General features: G+C 39.7%; 1 protein-coding gene across 7 annotated transcripts in view; it reads right to left on the bottom strand.

Moving 5' to 3' along the window:
* Positions 1–21330, bottom strand: part of map2 (microtubule-associated protein 2) — a 256627-nt gene that overhangs the window by 141788 nt on the left and 93509 nt on the right. For all 7 annotated transcript variants that reach the window (XM_062068869.1, XM_062068871.1, XM_062068872.1 and 4 more), the window contains exon 3: positions 10900–11030. The gene's annotated coding sequence lies outside the window, so the exon portion shown is untranslated. The remainder of the gene's footprint in view (positions 1–10899; positions 11031–21330) is intronic.

The raw sequence follows: 21330 nt of genomic DNA, 5'->3' as shown, positions 1-21330 counted from the left end.
GCAGACCACGTTTATTGGTTTGCATAACCAAATAAATTATGCACAAACTCTTAGTAACTGGTTTGTGAACAATATTTGAGAAAATAGGTATTTTGTGTATATAGTAAAAGTTGTTGGATCCGTGAATTCAACTCATGAAAAATCGGAGCAAAAACAAGTGTTGACTTTATATATTTGTTCAGTGTAATATATGAATATATATTTTCATTCAGGAGAAATAGCAAATCAATTGTCGCTGTGGCAGATTTGATAACATGTGAGTTGAAAAATCAAGCCAACGTTGATCCACGCTGATGTCTGTGTCTCCTACTTAACAGACATAAAAAATGACAACCCCCCCAAATATATTACACTATATACATCCTTTCATACGTTATGTTATTTTCATTTATTACTACTACTACTACTACTCGTATGGATTCTTTATTCATCACTCCAAGCAACGTTTATACGTTTTACAATATAACTAAAACAATTCTTATTTACTAAACCGTCCCATGTGTGATGTCTGTAGGAGTGTTTTTATGCGTATTTGTACGTGCTATCGTAATGTATGACCAGTGTTCAGAATGTTACTTTTACAAAGTAATTATAGTTACTTGTTACTTTACCAGAAAGTAATTGAGTTACTAACGGAATTACTCTTTAATAAACGTAATTACTAGGGTAAGAACTTCAAACATCTGGCATATGCAGTTGAGACGTTTCATGAGAGCAGAGTGTGTGTGCATTTAAAAGGCGGTGCCTGTTGCCTAGTGTCGTGAGATGTATTGCAGGGTGGCAAGCGTGTCACTTCAATCATTCATTTGTTGTCTATTATTAATCGTAGTAGTAATAGGAGTGTGTGTACCTACAAGTGTGCTGTGTTTGCTGTGGGATGTTGCCTCTCCCTATTTAACAGTAAACAAACTTGGGTGTGGTGCATGTTGTTGCTTTCATTGATCTTGCTGTGCTTCTGACACTGTGTTGTTGACATAAAACCACATCATATTTAATGTTCCCTCTAATTTTTCATGTGTATGAGAACTCGCAAAAACTCCTTGAGCATTCAGTGGAGCACATGCGAGCGACGTCAGACGTGCACACTGTGGCCACACCAGCAGCACACCTGTCCAAAACCTGACTAAATAACAAGCTAAATGTTTTATTATCATCAAATGACAGCTGTCATTTCCATGAGATTACTTTCTAATATAAGTGTTTTGGCCCACTAACAATAATAATAACAAAAAATATTGTTTTTCATGAACTGTGGGCTAATATTGTATGTCTGCGTGGGGTCCTGCTTTGTGTGGGGGGGTTTGGTGGTAGCGGGGGTGTATAATCTAGACCGGAAGAGTTAGGGCTGCATGGGATTCTGGGTATTGGTTGTGTTGTGTTTATGTTGTGTTACGGTGGGATGTTCTCCAGAAATTTGTTTTTCATTCTTTTTTGGTGTGGGTTCAAAGTGTGGCGCATATTTGTAGCGTAACAGTGTTAAAGTTGTTTTATATGGTACGGCTACCATCAGTGTAAGCTGTGTGGCTGATGACTAAGTATGCTTTGCTGTCTCCTACGTGTGCAAGTAAAAGCTACATACAACATGTGGCCGGGCTGACACGCTGTGTGTAAATGCCAAAGAGGACAATTACTGCAGTGCAATTAGGGCACGCCCCCAATCTAGTAATTAGAGTGAAAATAGGATTATATTTTCCCTGGGAGTTATCTAGGAGAGGCACTGAGATCCATAAATCTCCTGGGAAAATCGGGGGGGTCGGCAAGTATGTAGCTGAGCCGCATCAGAGTGGTCAAAGAGCCGCATGCGGCTCCGGAGCCGCGGGTTGCCGACCCCTGTTATAGGGGCAAAGTGTAAAAGCCAGCATGTGTGATGGTATGGGGGTGTATTAGTGCCCAAGACATGGGTAACTTACACATCTGTGAAGGCACCATTAATGCTGAAAGGTACATACAGGTTTTGGAGCAACATATGTTGCCATCCAAGCAACGTTACCATGGACGCCCCTGCTTATTTCAGCAAGACAATGCCAAGCCACGTGTTACATCAACGTGGCTTCATAGTAAAAGAGTGCGGGTACTAGACTGGCCTGCCTGTAGTCCAGACCTGTCTCCCATTGAAAATGTGTGGTGCAATATGAAGCCTAAAATAGCACAAGGGAGACCCCCGGACTGTTGAACAACTTAAGCTGTACATCAAGCAAGAATGGGAAAGAATTCCACCTGAAAAGCTTCAAAAATGTGTCTCCTCAGTTCCCAAACCTTTACTGAGTGTTGTTAAAAGGAAAGGCCATGTAACACAGTGGTACAAATGCTCCTGTGACAACTTTTGTGCAATGTGTTGCTGCCATTAAATTCTAAGTTAATGATTATTTACCAAAAAAAATAAAAATTTCTCAGTTCAAACATTAAATATTTTGTCTCTGCAGTCTATTCAATTGAATATAAGCTGAAAAGGATTTGCAAATCATTGTATTTTGTTTTTATTTACGATTTACACAACGTGCCAACTTCACTGCTTTTGGGTTTTGTAATTGGATTAGTCGTTAGGTCGCCATTTTACCTCACGCCGTCAGTAACCTATCAGAACTTATTTTCGTTTTGCTTGTTTGATAGTTAAGGCCATTCTATTTTCTTAACATGCTAATATTTTGTCCAAATGACGTGTTGAATTTGTTGATCTGTTATTTTTACATCCTTTGAGTGTAGAGATGTCCGATAATATCGGACTGCCGATATTATCGGCCAATAAATGCTTTAAAATGTGATATCGGAAATTATCGGTATCGGTTTCAAAAAGTAAAACTTATGACTTTTTAAAACGCCGCTGTGTACACGAACGTAGGGAGAAGTACAGAGCGCCAATCAATCAATGTTTATTTATATAGCCCTAAATCACAAGTGTCTCAAAGGGCTGCACAAGCCACAACGACATCCTCGGTACAGAGCCCACATACGGGCAAGGAAAAACTCACCCCAGTGGGACGTCGGTGAATGACTATGAGAAACCTTGGAGAGGACCGCATATGACCCCCCCCCCCCCCGTCTAGGGGAGACCGAAAGCAATGGATGTGGAGTGGGTCTGACATAATATTGTGAAAGTTCAGTCCACAGTGGATCCAACACATCAGCGAGAGTCCACCCGTCTCCGCTCGGGATGGTTTCCTGCTGGCCCCACTAAACCTTAAAGGCACTGCCTTTGCGTGCCGGCCCAATAACATAATATCTACGGCTTTTCACACACACAAGTGAATGCCACGCATACTTGGTCAACAGCCATACAGGTCACACTGAGGGTGACCGTATAAACAACTTTAACACTGTTAAAAATATGCGCCACACTGTGAACCCACACCAAAACAAGAATGACAAACACATTTCGGGAGAACATCCGCACCGTAACACAACAGAACAAATACCCAGAACCCCTTGCAGCACTAACTCTTCCGGGACGCTACAATATACACCTCAACCCCGCCCACCTCAACTTCCTCATGCTCTCTCAGGGAGAGCATGTCCCAAATTCCAAGCTGCTGTTTTGAGGCATGTTAAAAAAAAATAATGCACTTTGTGACTTCAATAATAAATATGGCAGTGCCATGTTGGCATTTTTTTCCATAACTTGAGTCGATTTATTTTGGAAAACCTTGTTACATTGTTTAATGCATCCAGCGGGGCATCACAACAAAATTAGGCATAATAATGTGTTAATTCCACAACTGTATGTACCGGTATCGGTTGATATTGGAATCGGTAATTAAGAGTTGGACAATATCTGCAAAAAAGCCATTATCGGACATCTCTATTTGAGTGACACTTTCGGTCTGGGGATAGAAGCATCAAAGATGTGGTGCGGAGGGGTGGGGGTACATGTAGTTTGTAGTCCACGGGTGGGCGTTTTGTCCATAAGGCCGAGAGGTCCCTCGGCTTGGCGTTGCAGAGTCAACATGTCAGGTGTCTTTGAAGGAGGTGGATTTTCAGAGCAACCTCTGGGGGTCTACAGCCTGACCCTGCCATGGCAGTTAAGGATTTTTCTAACAAAAAAAAGGCCACGCAGGCGTCCACCGTATTCTCTATCTCGCCGTCCTCGATGCTGAATGAAGCTTTTGAAAAGGACAAATATAAAATAGACGGTGACAAACAACAAAAGCGCAAATAAAAAAACGATCCGCCCCCACACGGCTACCTGGAAATGTGTCTTTGCATGAGTGCAGGACACAATGGGAGCCCGTCAAAGCGTGACTGCCTTTCAGCGGACCTTGGTGCTGATTGTCTCAATAAAGCAACTCTTCTCTTCCCACTCAGTACCCACTTCCCACTCAGCGCCGAGTAGCCTGGCTCACATGTGAGCCGCCCACACGGACGCTGCTACCAGCAGTTCCACTGCAGGTCTTCAAAGTATTGTCATTATCGCACTTCTATCATCGCCTTCATAGGGATAAAAACATGTCATATTTCATTTTGTCGTGATAATATGTAATCTATAGAATTATAAATATATAATGTAGAATAAAGTTGTCCCCTTGCCTACTGGTACAGGAACCAAAATGTGTTTTGATACTTTTCAAAATAAAAGGTACCACAAAAATCTTATAATACATGAAACATATGTGTGGAGGGAGGTGTGGCCAGCGCTGCCTGCAGGAGCAAAGGTCACCGCCTCTGTCCATGGTGCTGAGGACAGAGCACCATCAGATGGGGGCGTGACAGTGCCGACGGCGAGACACAGCTGAACAGGTGATTACAATGTAAAAACTGAAATCTAAGTAAGATTGAATGTCTCAAAAAAGGGTGACATTTGCTTATTTTCTGCCTGATAAGATAATTCTTCTCACTAAGCAGATTTTATGTTAGAGTGTTTTACTTGTTTTAAGGGTTTTGGTCCTAAATGATCTCAGTAAGATATTACAGCTTGTTGCTGAGATTTGATGAGCTATATTGAGTAAAACATGCTTGGAACTAGAATATCAACTGTTGCAAAGCTGTGTCGTCAACACTCACAAGTATAAAACTACTTTTTTAGAGTAACCATTTCTTACTTCAAGCATGGAAAACAAAATCATGACGCCGAGCGCATATCATTATGTCAAGATAATGGAGAGCACACTTGTTATTAGTGAGAATATACTTATTTTAAGGTATTTTGGGGTTCATTGAGGTTAGCTAATTTGACTTGTTTTGGAAAGTCTCGACAAGCCGAATTTTCTTGTTCTATTGGCAGATAATTTTGCTTAGTTCAAATAAAATACCCCTAATTTTTGTATTTTTTTTTCTTCTTTTTGAACACTGACTTTTTGCAGAGTAGATCTCCCAGGTGGTAGGAGTTATCTAATCACCTGTTGTCTTTAACAGTAGAGGAAGAAGGATTGGGAGTGACTGCAAAGTCACGACTGGCTGAAAAGCATTTTTGAATGACCTCGTCAAAAACATTAAAAACGTTGTCAACTTTGCACGCCTGTCTGTGCTGACGTGTATATCAGTGGAACCGCTAGGCAGCGACTTCTACAATATGTTTCTTATTTCATTCAAAGAAGAATGTATGAAGTAGGGTTGTACGGTATACCGGTACTAGTATGGTATCGCAATACTAATGAATCAAAAACGGTACTATACTCTGAAAAGTACCGGTTCCCCATATTATTATTTTTTTTACGGGCATGACGGCGCATCATAACATTGCTGGTTTTACGAGCAGAGTAGCATGTTCGGCAGGACACACACACACACAGAGTACTTACAAGCAGACACAGTGTGTAGACAGAAAAGGGAGAACGAACGCATTTTGGTGTAAAAAGTAAAGATAAAGGTGAAGTTATAACACTGAAACACCCTCAGTCTGCAGTGTTTTAGCTACTTCTAAATCACTAATCCTGGCCTCCATGGTGACAAATAAATTATGTTTCTTCACTGGAGGACGAGGAATAGCTTCACTACACAACGTAGGAGGATACAATAGCTCCCTGGCGTCACCGCTAACAAACGCTGGCACCCCTGAATGTAAACAAATGCCATGGGTGGATCTACACCTGACATCCACTGTAATGATACCAAGTACAAATACGTCCCTGGACACATAAGGACTTAAATTATGACCAATCCTGCAACTACTTGGTATCGGACCGATACCTACATTTGTGGTATCATCCAAAACTAATGTAAAGTATCAAAGAAGAGAAGAGCAAGTGATTATTACATTTGAACAGAAGTGTAGATAGACCATGTTGAAACAGAAAATAGGCAGATATTAACAGTAAATGAACAAGTGGATTAATAATCCATTTTTAACAGTTTGTCACTCAAAATGTGTACAAAATAATAGGTGTATAAATGACACAATATGTTACTGCATACGTCAGCAGACTAATTAGGAGTCTTTGTTTGTTTACTTACTACTAAAAGACGAGTTGTCACTATTTTATTTAAGGACCAAATTACAATAATAAACATATGTTTAATGTACCCTCAGATTTTTTTGTTAAAATAAAGTCAATAATGCCATTTTTTGGTACCGGTGTTGATGTTGAACATACTAAACAATTGGGGTGTGGGAAAAAATCGATTCAAATTTGAATCGCGATTCTCACGTTGTGCGATTCAGAATCGATTCTCATTTTTAAAAAATCGATTTAAAAAAAAAAAATTATTAATATATATATATATATTTTTTTTTTAATTAATCAATCCAACAAAACAATACACAGCAATACCATAACAATGTAATCCAATTCCAAAACCAAATCCGACCCAGCAACGCTCAGAACTGCAATAAACAGAGCAATTGAGAGGAGACACAAACACCACACAGAACAAACCAAAAGTAGTGAAACAAAAATGAATATTATCAACAACAGTATCAATATTAGTTACAATTTCAACATAGCAGTGATTAAAAATCCCTCATTGACATTATCATTAGACATTTATAAAAATAAAAATAAATTAATAGTGTCACAGTGGCTTACACTTGCATTGCATCTCATAAGCTTGACAACACACTGTGTCCAATATTTTCACAAAGATAAAATAAGTCATATTTTTGGTTCATTTAATAGTTAAAACAAATGTACATTATTGCAATAAGTTGATTGTCCTTTACAATTATAAAAGCTTTTTACAAAAATCTACTACTCTGCTTGCATGTCAGCAGACTGGGGTAGATCCTGATGAAATCTATGTATTGAATGAATAGAGAATCCTTTTGTATCGGGAAAATATCGTTTTTCAATCGAGAATCGTGTTGAATTGGAAAAAAAAAATCGATTTTGAATCGAATCGTGACCCCAAGAATCGATATTGAATCGAATCGTGGGACACCCAAAGATTCACAGCCCTACTAGACAATTTGTCTTTTAGTAGTTAGTAAACAAACAAAGGCTCCTAATTAGTCTGCTGACGTATGCAGTAACATCCATCCATCCATTTCCTACCGCTTTTCCCTTTTGGGGTCGCGGGGGGTGCTGGAGCCTATCTCAGCTGCATTCGGGCGGAAGGCGGGGTACACCCTGGACAAGTCGCCACCTCATCACAGTATGCAGTAACATATTGTGCCATTTTATTTTGTCAACATTATTTATCTACGTGTTCATTTACTGTTAATATCTGCTTACTTCCTGTTTCAACATGTTCTATCTACACTTCTGTTCAAATGTAATAATCACTTAATCTTCTCTTCTTTGATACTTTACATTAGTTTTGGCTGATACCACAAATGTAGGTATGGATCCGATACCAAGTAGTTACAGGATCATACATTGGTCATATTCAAAGCCCTCATGTGTCCAGGGACGTATTTCATGACTTTATAAACAATAATAAAACATTCTGTGGTACTAAAAAATATCGATGTAATTATAGTAGTATCAACTACATACGATCTTGTACTTGGTATCATTACAGTGGATATTTGTATAGATCCCCCCGTTTGTTTACATTGAGGAGCGCTCGCTTGCTGTTAGCGGTGAGCTATTGTATCCTCCTATGGTGTGTAGTGAAACATGTTTAGCTTTTCCTCACCCTCCAGTGATAATGTACTTGTAAGAAACACTATTTGTCACCATGGAGGCCAGTATTAGTGATTTAGAAGTAGCTGAAACACTGTGGAGGGACGTTAGCCGCTTGCTAACTATATTTTGAACTTCAGTGTTTATAGCGTCACCTTTTAAAGTTAAAAAAAGCTAAAGTACCAATGATTGTCTCACACACACACTAGGTGTGGCGAAAATATTCTCTGCATTTGACCCATCACCCTTGATCACCTGGGAGGTGAGGGGAGCAGTGAGCAGCAGCAGTGGCCGCGCCCGGGAATAATTTTTGGTGATTTAACCCCCAATTCCAACCCTTGATGCTGAGTGCCAAGCCGGGAGGTAATGGCTCCCATTTGTATAGTCTTTGGTATGACTCGGCCGGGGTTTGAACTCACAACCTACCCATCTCAGGGCGGACACTCTAACCCAGGGGTGGGCAATTCATTTTTACCAGGGGCCGCATGAGCAACCTGAGCACTGCTGGAGGGCCACACCGACAATATTTCAATTAAATTTTGCTCAAATTATTTTTGATATACCGTAAGATAAATAATAATAATAATAATAATTTAATTTAACCTAACTTAACTTTATATAAAAGCAGATTGATTTTGATGGTTTTATTTTTAACACTGTCTTACACAACACTTCTTGATGTATAATACAATGCAAAAATGTCCATTTCTGTCACTTTATCCTGCATCCTCTTTAAAAGTCCAAAATTTTTCCCCGTCAGATTTGTACAACCATCTGTTGTCACACCTGCCAGCTTGTCCCATTTCAGTCCTAACATGTCCAAACACGCATTTACCTATGTGAACAAGTCATTACCTGTGGTTGTCTCTTTAATTGACTGCATGGCTGCCAGCTACTCCGTGATTTGAAAGTCTGCAGTTATCCCACGTAAGAAGATGAGCAGCTGGGCGGTGTTACGTACATAGCAGCTCTCATCCAAATCCAGCGAAAAACAGTCAAAGTCGGCCGTTCTGTTCTTCAGCTGAAGCTCCAAGTTTCCAGCGATGGTCTCAACCCGCCTCGTTACAGTGCGTCGGGGGAGTGACACGTTCTCAAATGCGCCCCTCTTCTCCGGGCATATCAGCGCAACAGAGTCCAATAAGCACTCCTTAATAAACTCTCCGTCAGAAAACACCTTACTTTTTCTGGCGATTTTGTGAAAAATGACGAAACTTGTCCTGGTAGCTGCATCTCTGGGGGTGTGAAATTTGGCATAAAGTCCTTGTTGGGTTTGCAGTTTTACCATCAACGCATCAGCCTCCCTTGCGCGCGCTTCATCAGACACATTCCGGTATTTTTCCTCTTGCTTCGTCGTGTAGTGGCGATTCAAATTATATTCTTTAAACACAGCAACCTGTGTACCACAAATTAAGCACACGGCTTTACCATTAATTTATGTAAAGAAATACTTGGCAGTCCATGTCTTGTTGAAAACACGCCATTCCTCATCAACTTTTCTCTTTTTAGCGTCTCGGGGATAACCGGGCATCACTTGTCGCTGTGCACCTTCACTCACAGGTTACACACGGACATACGCCCATAAATAACACTTTTCAAAATAAAAGCAGCACCGTTGTATTGCACGCTCGACAAAGATGTTTTTTTAAATGTATTTTGTAATTTGTGATTGCCGCTGTTCACATGCACTCACAATCGCGCACGAGCATACGTCCACACGGAAGTAATACAAATAACGCTTTTCAAAACAAAAGCAGCACCGTTGTATTGCACACTCGACATAGATACTTTTTAAAATGTATTTTGTAATTTATGATTGGCCTCACGCGGGCCGGACAGGGACGCACAAAAGGCCGGATGTGGCCCGCGGGCCGCCGAATGCCCAGGTCTGCTCTAACCACTAGGTTTATTGTTAGTTTTTAAGCTAATATACTTTCATTCTCACGTTTTTGCTTGTAAGTGCTCTGTGTGTGTGTGTGTATCATCATATCCATAAAAAAAAAAGTAGTGGTATTTTTTAAAGGCAGTATAGTACCAATAGTACCAGTACCAATATTTTACACAATCCTAACGTAAGCAAATATTATTTATAATTCTTTGGTTTCTTTCCTTGATCCCGTGAGCATTAATAAAAGATAATATTGTTTTGCTCACGGCCACAATGTAAATAGTTTTCATTAAACACATGCAAAATCCCTGAAAAGGTGTGTTATTGTTTGTGCTACGGCGCCATCCTTTGGACGAGTTTTCTCATTGCAGGGGCTGTTGGGTGAACGTGGATTCCTGCTGTTTGAACCTTTCAACTGGAAGCAGAAGTGCCGTTCAGTCTTTTCGCCGTCCATAGCGTTTCTACTCGTATGGATTCTTCATTCATCACTGCGAGCAACGTTTAAAAGTTTTACAATACAACTAAAACTATTCTTACTTACTAAACCGTCCTATGAGTGATGTCTGTAGGAGTGTTTGCATGCATATTTGCACAGGCTATTGTATCGTTAGCGTTAGCTAGCATCCTAACACGTTAACAACAAGTTGTGGGGGGAGGTGCAGTCAGCGCTGCCTGCAGGAGGAAAAGTCACCGCCTCTGTCCGTGGTGCTGAGGACAGAGCGCCGTCAGACGGGGGCGTTGCAGTGCTGACGGCGAGACACAGCTGGCAGGTGATTAGATTTCATAGGTGGTGCCTGTTAATCTAATCATCTGTTGTCTTTAACAGTAAGCGGCCCGGGAGCAGGAGGAGGAGGAGGAGGAGGAGGAGGAGGAGGAGGTTACGGACGTGGCTGAAAAGTCACGTTCCATTAGGAGAGAAAACTTTTGTTGTCATTAAAAACCTTGTTAAACCTGCACGCTTCATTCACCAAAACCTGTGCCAGAGTTACAATAAATAAGTATATCAAGACACGACTTTACCTTGTTATTTCGCGTGGGGCCGTCCCGATTCAAAGCCAAGTGTAAAAAAAAAAAGGATGTCCTCTCTCTGAAGCTCCCAGGACGCTGACACAAAGGTGGTCAAAGCCTAATGTGCGACTTCCACGATGATTCTGGAAAGAGATGAAACAAAATCAGAATGTAGTTAGTTCAGCTTCCATGCAAGTTTACGAGAAACAAAATGCTTTATGGTATTCACCTGAGACGGAAAAGAAACATTTGTAAGAAGGGTGTGAATCTTTCAGCACCTGACAATTCCATCCGATTCGATTCAGAATTGACTCTCACAATGTATTATTTATGTATAAACCTTTTTCAAAACAGGTTACAGTGTGACGCTTGGGTGGCATGACAGTGATGGCAGTCGTGACTGCGGCTGCAAAATGACAGCAGGAGGCAGCGTGCAGGTAAAAAGGTCTTTAATCTATTCTTAGGATACAAAAAAAGAGTGCAGCTGGAAGTGCACCTGAGGCATTTAGAAAAGAAAGACCATACGGCTGCTCAGTGGGACGACTTCGCAAATAAACAATGTCCCGACATTGAACGCAGCACCAGCTGAACTTAAATAGACATGACGACAAACTCACGAGAGGTGCGCTTGGAGACACAATGTGGAAGTGGGACTACAAAATAAGGGCGCGGGACAGGAAGTCAACACTAAACACAGGGAAACAGCAGACTTAAACCGTCAAGCAGGATGTGACGTACAGGTCAGAAAAGCTCCTTCTGGTTACAAGAAGATGGCCTAAAAACGTATTTTAAAAAACTGAATCTCATAATAATAAAAAAAATGTTTTAACTGATTTTTGAACATTTACAATCGGGGCGAATAAAAATTGCGATTCAGATGTGAATTTATTTTTTTGTGTATCCCTAATATGTAACATCCAAAAAGTTTCAGAAGAATTATAGATGTCCGATAATGGCTTTTTTGCCGATAGCCGTTATTCCGATATTGTCCAACTCTTAATTACAGATTCCAATATCAACCGATACCGATATATACAGTCGTGGAATTAACACATTATTATGCCTAACTTTGTTGTGATGCCCCGCTGGATGCATTAAACAATGTAACAAGGTTTTCCAAAATAAACCAACTCAAGTTGGAAAAAAATGCCAACATGGCACTGCCATATTTATTATTGAAGTCACAAAGTGCATTATTTTTTTTAACATGCCTCAAAACAGCAGCTTGGAATTCGGGACATGCTCTCCCTGAGAGAGCATGAGGAGGTTGAGTTGGGCGGGGTTGGGGGGGCTGGGGGGGGGGGTGTATATTGTAGCGTCCCGGAAGAGTTAGTGTTGCAAAGGGTTCTGGGTATTTGTCTTGTTGTGTTTATGTTGTGTTACGGTGCGGATGTTCTCCCGAAATGTGTTTGTCATTCTTGTTCGGTGTGGGTTCACAGTGTGGCGCATATTTGTAACAGTGTTAAAGCTGTTTATACGGCCACCCTCAGTGTGACCTGTATGGCTGTTGACCAAGTATGCCTTGCATTCACTTACGTGTGTGTGAAAAGCCGTAGATATTATGTGACTGGGCTGACACGCAAAGGAAGTGCCTTTAAGGTCTATTGGCGCTCTGTACTTCTCCCTACGTCCGTGTACACAGCGGCATTTTAAAAAGTCATACATTTTACTTTTTGAAACCGATACCGATAATTTTGAAACCGATACCGATAATTTCCGATATTACATTTTAAAGCATTTATTGGCCGATAATATCGGCAGTCCAATATTATCGGACATCTCTAAGAAGAATAGTAGATTTTACATTCCTGACTATAAGCCACAACTTTTTTTCTACACTTTGAACCCTGCGGCTTATAAAACGGTGTGGCTCATTTATAAATATTGTTTTGCTCTCGGCCATAATGTAAATAGTTTTCATGAAACACATGCAAAATCACTGAAAAGGCGTGCTATCTTTTGCGCTACGGCGCCATCTTTTGGACGAGTTTGCTCATTGCTGGTGATGTTGGGTGAGTGTGAATTCCTGCCGTTTGACCCTTTCAACTGGAAGTAGAAGTGCCGTTCAGTGTTCTCGCCGTCCATAACGTTTTTACTCATATGGATTCCTAATTCATGTAAGTTTTACAATATAACTGAAACTATTCATACTTACTAAAGCGTCCCATGTGTGTTGTAGGAGTGTTTTCATGCATATTTGTACGTGCTATCGTAATGTAATGAAGCTAGTGTTGTTAGCATTAGCTAATCTGCTGACACACTTACTAGTGTCTGTCAGTATTATTAACTTACAATAGCATTCGTTTTGTTTTGTTTCAGTTTTACAAATTCCTCAGTAAATTCACCAAAACGTCCCCGTAGAGTTATTGAGTCTGTTCAGCTGATTGGAGGGTTAGCTTCTGCATGACAATGACTTCTGTTTTGTTTGATCAGCCGTTTTACTGGCGTGTTACAGACACTGTTTGGAAACAATTAAGGTATGTAAATAAACATTTGCATAATATTTCCCGGTAAATAACTCATTTCGCAACGTATATATCTGCGGCCTATAGTCAGGTGCGGCTAATATATGGAAACATTTTATATCAAAAATGTTGTGGGTGCGGCTTATATGCCAGTGCGCTCTGTAGTCCGAAAAAACAGTAGTTTTTCTTAAAAACCATCAAAATCAAAACTTTTTTCTTAAGTTCAACAAGTTTCACATTTATCATTTGGGTCCGATACCATACCAACTTCATTGATCAAGACCTTCAACACCAACCACCGTTGACCAACAAATGGCAACGGTGTTAGAATCAAACCCAATGTTTACATCAGAGTAGCCATCAATTATTTCAGTAAATCGAGTAATTATTGATTAGTTTGTTCAATGAATCGAGTGATCGGATAAGACGTCCATGAAAAAGAGCTTGCTTGGATGGCAACATATGTTGCTCCAAAAGCTGTATGTACCTTTCAGCATTAATGGTGCCTTCACAGATGTGTAAGTTACCCTATGTTGGTTTTTGGCATTGCAGCTTACGTGCAGTGATTTCTCCAGATTCTCTGAACCTTTTGATGATATTACGGACCGTAGATGGTGAAATCCCTAAATTCCTTGCAATAGCTGGTTGAGAAATGTTGTTCTTAAACTGTTTGGACAATTTGCTCACACATTTGTTGACAAAGTGGTGACCCTCGCCCCATCCTTGTTTGTGAATGACTGAGCATTTCATGGAAGCTGCTTTTATACCCAATCATGGCACCCACCTGTTCCCAATTAGCCTGTTCACCTGTGGGATGTTCCAAATCAATCAATCAATCAATCAATGTTTATTTATATAGCCCTAAATCACAAGTGTCTCAAAGGGCTGTACAAGCCACAACGACATCCTCGGTGTCGAGTGGGTCTGACATAATATTGTGAAAGTCCAACACATCAGCGAAAGTCCAGTCCATGGTGGAGCCAGCGGGAACCATCCCGAGCGGAGACGGGTCAGCAGCGTAGAGATGTCCCCATCTGATGGACAGGCTAGCGGTCCACCCCGGAGCAGAGTAGAAAAGAAAAGAAAAGAAACGGCAGATCAACTGGTCTAAAAAGGGAGTCTATTTAAAGGCTAGAGTATACAAATGAGTTTTAAGATGAGACTTAAATGCTTCTACTGAGGTAGCATCTCTAACTTTTACCGGGAGGGCATTCCATAGTATTGGAGCCCGAATAGAAAACGCTCTATAGCCCGCAGACTTTTTTTGGGCTCTGGGAATCACTAATAAGCCGGAGTTCTTTGAACGCAGATTTCTTGCCGGGACATATGGTACAATACAATCGGCAAGATAGGCAGGAGCTTGACCGTGTAGTATTTTATACGTAAGTAGTAAAACCTTAAACACTTAAATAAGTGTTTGATGAGCATTCCTCGACTTTTTCAGTCTTTTTTGCCACTTGTGCCAGCTTTTTTGAAACATGTTACAGGCATCAAATTCCAAATGAGCTAATATTTGCAAAAAATAACAAAGTTTACCAGTTCGAACGTTAAATATCTTGTCTTTGCAGTCTATTCAACTGAATATAAGCTGAAAAGGATTTGCAAATCGTTGTATTCTGTTTTTATTTACCATTTACACAACGTGACAACTTCACTGGTTTTGTATATATGATTTAAACCAATGTAATGCTTTTTCATAATAACTACTGTCCCATCAGCAACCAGTGCTGAATTTGGAGCGTCCTGATTCATGAATCTTAAATCTGGGACATCTCATCACACACACACACACACACACACACACACACACACACACACACACACACACACACACACACACACACACACTGGTTATCATTTGGAATGGGGACCAAGTTTTTGATCATGACTTGTGGCGACCACCCTTTCTACAGGTTGTGGAGGCATAAAAAGGTAAAATGGTGTAAAATGTCCACTGGCCAGTTAGCTCATACACGTCTTTAAATCTCTGGATTGATGAAGTAATGTGCTGATCATTCTTACTGGGGACCCTGGGGGAAAAGACTTAATATGGTTGATGTGGACCAAATTTAAATAATTGTGCATAATTCACACACATTTGTACGTGACTACTGAGGACCATTTAAAAAAAAAAAAAAGTTCAAATTAAATATGACATGATCCTTAGAACACAGCACTACAGCTGTCCTCTTATAGGAAGTTAAAAATGTTAAAGCAAATCCTGCACTTAGGCATCTTCAGAATGGATCTGACTATCATTTGCAACCACGGACCGATTGGTACCGGGCTGCACAAGAAATTTAAAAGAAAAAAAAAAAAAAAAAAAAAAAAAAAATTCTATTTTTTTATTTTATTTTTATTTTTAATGAAATCAACATAAAAACACAATATATACATTATATATCAATATAAATCAATACAGTCTGCAAGGATACAGTCCGTAAGCACACATGATTGTATGTATTTATGTTAAAAAAAAAAAATAAAAAAAAAATTGTACCCCACCGGTACGTGGGACACATTTTCAAGCGTTGACCGGTCCGCAGCTACAAAAAGGTTGGGGACCACTGCTTTAGGGGACCTGGTTTTTTTGTCCCCATACTGTCAGAGGTCCCCTAAAGGTGACTGTGTGAACAGAGCGATGTCCCCATTAAGTAAGCATTGCAAGAACACACACACACACACACACACACACACACACACACACACACACACACACACACACACACACACACACACACACACACACACACACACACACACACACACACACACACAGAAATGCTTACAAATAATGGCTATCATTATGAAGGTGAATGCAGAAGACAATCTCGCTGCTAATACGACGACCGATACCACGAACATGTTACCTGTACCTTAAATACACACCTGAGGCCAGTAAAGGACTTAATTCAGCATTAAGACGGTGGTGGCTTGAAACACACACCGTGACGGAAACACCAAATCCACTTAACAGCAGGTCCACAGCTCACAGGCTACTGCTGCTCTTAGAAGTCTTCAGTCAGTCTGGATTTCATATTCGTGTTTCATTATTTTTTTGAAGCGTCAATATTCACATGTTTCTTTCTTTCTGAAACGTTCATATCCAAACTCGCCAAACAGATTTTAGAAAGTAAGTTTTTCAAATTTCATATCACAGTAATTTTGATCATAATAATCCTGGTTAACATTATTATCGCAGTATTGTTGACTATGCTCAAAAAGTACGTATACACACTGAAATATTTTTTTTGAAATTACTAAAATGATAGACACATTGTTAGAAAACCCACTATTTTACACGTGTTGTGTTCCTTATGTTTCACTGGCTGACGTGTTCTGTCGGGCGCTGCGGTGCCCTACTCTGTTCAGCGGTCCATGAACTCACCGTGAAAACACTCCTCCAAGTTCATTTCGATCAATCTGTTTGAAGAAGGCACAGCTTCGAGGTTCAATGTGCAAAATGAATTGCTCAGACAGTTGTGTGTTTATTAGAATTGTGAATCTTCGGGAACCACACGATTCGATTCGATTCGATTCTTGGGGGTAACGATCCGATTCTCGATTCAAAACCATTCTCGATTCAAAATCAATACTTTTTCAATAAAATGCAACGCCAGTTCTATGATTAACTGCATTCCTCCATAAAATAGATAAACAGTTGTGATCAATTTCTTTATTACTTTAAAAACATTTGGTTCAATAAAATTCTACCCAAACATTTAATAAAGTCAAATCCAAATAAGGCAAGAAGAGAAGTATCCAACACCTTTTCTTTTCAAGAGTAAATCTGTACCGCAGATATATATTTTCTACATCAACAATATGATGTGCCTGAGTGACTGGACAGGACTGATAAAAAATTTGATTGACTATGAAAAGGAAGTCTAAGTCTACGTCTTTTAAGCTAGCGAGTGCAGTTATCCATCAAGCTTTTTCCATAATTTTTATTTCTAACAGTTATACTAACGGTCCAGAGTTCCACCGTGCTTATTCTTATTACAGATTATCGTTACACCTGTATGTGAAGGTACAGTGGAACGTCGATTTACGAATTTTATTTGTTCGTAATTTGAAAAGTTCGAACAGTGAAGCAAATGCCTCCATAAGAAACAATGTAAATGCGAATAATTGGTTCCAGCCTGGACAGAAGTCCATATTTTAGTGAAGGTTTTGCACACTTTGAACACAATTTAAAGTACTGTGCATCAAACAATCATAACAAGGATCAACTTTCTCTTTAACAACGACAAGCTCAATTGTTCTTTATACGCAGCTCTGCCAACACGCGCACAGACAGAAGTCCCTTTGGTGCCCTCACAAACAATCAGAAACCACAAAAATCCTTATTTTTACCAACCAAGTTGCTACAATAATAAGCATTTACAAAAGTTCAATTCACTTACATTAACATCGGCAAGGAGCTGAAGAGAGTGAGAAAACAGAGGTGTGTGTGTGTTCTCTCGGAAGCGACGCAACTGTCATGATTTAGGTCTGCTTTGGCATCTTTTGACAGAAAAGTCTGGTCTCATCACAATTACAAAATGGATAACAAAGGGAGGCATACTTGCCTCAATCAAAAAGTTTGTACATCAGAAAGTTCGGAAATAGACGTTTGTAAATCGAGGTTCCACCGTAACAGGATTCGAGACCAAGCACCAGAATGGATTTCTTTTCAAATGTCTCATCTACATGTTAAATATAATAATAGGGCCTGGATTTGTTGAGCATTGCAGGCCGAGGAAACAAGGCTGAGAGCCGGCAGGAACAGGAAGTTCAGTTTGATAGACAGTTGAGTCAGTGACTGACGTTCATCAAGTTGACAGGGAAAGTCATGTGGATAAACACTGGGAGCCCAATCATCACTTTCTTCTTCCTGCATGTTCGAAATAAACTGAAACTGAACTGAATGGAATATATATAACCATATCTTTTTAAAGGACAATATCATAGAAAAGAAACTTGGATAAAACTTAAGTGGTCAGTGGACAGCCTGTCTACAAGTTTTGATTCATCCCCCCAAGGAACAAATGACGTGCGTGCAGTGCGGATTCAAAAAAGCCACAAAAAAAATAAGGTAAAAAAAAAACATGAAAACCAGAAAGAAACATTAGAGACCACAAAGGAAATAAAACGCATTAAAGAGCACCAGCTGCCACTTCAGAGGCGCCACTTCTACATACAGATAAAAAAGTTAAACTCAGCATTAAACCAAAAAAAGAGCAATAAAATAATACATATTGCGCATGTACGATTGCACCATGCATAGACAAACAAAACAGAACAACAAATTTAACAATATATATATATATACACATATACATACACACACACACACACACATATACATATATAATATATATATATATATATATATATATATATATATATATATATATATATATATACATATATATATATATATATATATACACTAGGGCTGCAACTAACAACTAATTTGATAATCGATTAATCTGTCGATTATTTCTTTGATTAATCGATTAATAATCGGATAAAAGAGACAAACTACATTTCTATCCTTTCCAGTATTTTATTGGAAAAAAAACAGCATACTGGCACCATACTTATTTTAATTATTGTTTCTCAGCTGTTTGTAAATGTTGCAGTTTATAAATAAAGGTTTATAAAAAAAATAAAAATAAAAAGCCTCTGCGCATGCGCATAGCATAGATCCAACGAATCGATGACTAAATTAATCGGCAACTATTTTTATCATCGATTTTAATCGATTTAATCGATTAGTTGTTGCAGCCCTAATATACACATATACATATATACAGTTAGGTCCATAAATATTTGGACATTGACACCATTTTCAGTATTCCAGCTCTGTACAACACCACCATGTTTTTAAAATGAAACAATCAAGATGTGCTTTAAGTGCAGACTTTGAGCTTCAATTTGAGGGTATCTACATCCAAATCAGGTGCACGGTGTAGGAATTACAACACATTTTATATGTGCCTTCCACTTTTTAAGGGACCAAAAGTAATTGGACAATTGGCTACTCAGCTGTTCCATGGCCAGGTGTGTGTTATTCCCTTGTTTTTTTCCCCATTTATTTCATTTACAAAGAGCAGATAAAAGGCATAGATGTCATTTCAAGTGTGGTATATTCATTTGGAATCTGGGGAGGTCATTTCTCAATATGAAGTCCAAAGAGCTGTCACTATCAGTGAAGCAAGCCATCATTAGGCTGAAAAATCAAAACAAAGCCATCAGAGAGATAGCAAAAACATAAGGTGTGGCCAAATCAACTGTTTGGTACATTCTTAGAAAGAGAGAACGCACTGGTGAGCTCAGCAACACCAAAAGACCAGGGGCCGTACTTATCAAGCTTCTTAGAGTGCCATTTTACACTTAAGTCCTGGGAATTTGCGAAATTTAGTCCTACTCTCAAACTTAAGAATAAAAGCTTTTTATCAACGTTCTTAAGTCTAAGAATCACTCCTACTCTCCACGATATTTAAGAGACCTTCAGAGGTGTCTTAAGTGGTTAGGAGTTGCCAGCAGTGGATGGCACTGAGGCGAGAGAGACGTGTGCGAACATTCAGGGAGCAGAACGATGTCCTGGATTTGTTTGATGACGAGCAGCTGATCAAACGGTATCGTTTAGACAGAGCGGATATTATTTTTGTCACAGATTTAATACTTTTCGATTCCTTGTTGATTTCTGCATGTGTCTGCAGTGGGCTAGTATATATAGAGCCACCCACACCAGTTTCAAATTAGTTGCCTAATTAATGAATTGGAAAGAAAATGTTATGACAGTAGCGTATGTGTGTGGCCGTGAGGTGAGTGACGTCAGTGAGTGTGTGGGCGATAGAAGAGAGGGAGTGGTAGCGTGAGTGCCGGCGGGGACTAGTTTGTTTTGTATTATTATATAATTCATTAATTAGGCAACTAATTTGAAACTGGTGTGGGTGGCTCTATATATACTAGCCCACTGCAGCCACATGCAGAAATCAACATGGAATCGAAAAGTATTAAATCTGTGACAAAAATAATACCCGCTCTGTCTAAACGATACCGTTTGATCAGCTGCTCGTCATCAAACAAATCCAGGACATCGTTCCGCTCCCTGAATGTTCGCGCACGTCTCTCTCGCCTCAGTGCCATCCCCTGCTGGCAACTCCTAACCACTTAAGACACCTCTGAAGGTCTCTTAAATATCGTGGAGAGTAGGAGTGATTCTTAGACTTAAGAACGTTGATAAAAAGCTTTTATTCTTAAGTTTGAGAGTAGGACTAAATTTCGCAAATTCTCAGGACTTAAGTGTAAAATGGCACTCTAAGAAGCTTGATAAGTACGGCCCCTGGAAGACCACGGAAAACAAGTGTGGTGGATGACAGACAAATCCTTTCCTTTGTCAAGAAAAAGCCCTTCACAACAGTTGGGCAGATGAAGAAAACTCTCCAGGAGGTACAGTAGGTGTATCTGTGTCCAAGTCAACAATTAAGAGAATACTTCACCAGAGGAAATACAGAGGTTTCATTACAAGGTGTAAACCATTGGTGAGCCTCAAAAACAGGAAGGCCAGATTAGAGTTTGCAAAGAAACATGTAAAAGAGCCTGTGCAGTTCTGGAGCAACATCTTATGGACAGATGAGACAAAGATCAACTTGTAGCAGAATGATGGAAAGAGAAGAGTATGGAGAAGGGAAGGAACTGCTCAATATCCAAAGCATACCACTTCATCAGTGAAGCATGGTGGTGGTAGTGTAATGGCGTGGGCATGCGTGGCTGCCAGTAGAACTGGATCTCTTATATTTATTGATGATGTGACAGCTGACAAAAGCAGCAGAATGAATTCTGAAGTGTTTCGGGCAATATTATCTGCCCATATTCAGCCAAATGCTTCAAAACTCATTGGACAGCGCTTCACAATGCAGATGGACAATGACCCCAAGCATACCGCGAAAGCAACCAAATAGTTTCTTAAGGCAAAGAAGTGTAA

This window comes from Entelurus aequoreus, linkage group LG14 (assembly GCF_033978785.1).
Source record: "Entelurus aequoreus isolate RoL-2023_Sb linkage group LG14, RoL_Eaeq_v1.1, whole genome shotgun sequence".
Classification (NCBI taxonomy): Eukaryota; Metazoa; Chordata; class Actinopteri; order Syngnathiformes; family Syngnathidae; genus Entelurus; species Entelurus aequoreus.
The sequence above is the reverse complement of the archived record's forward strand: the minus strand, read 5'-3'. Positions and strand labels throughout refer to the sequence as shown.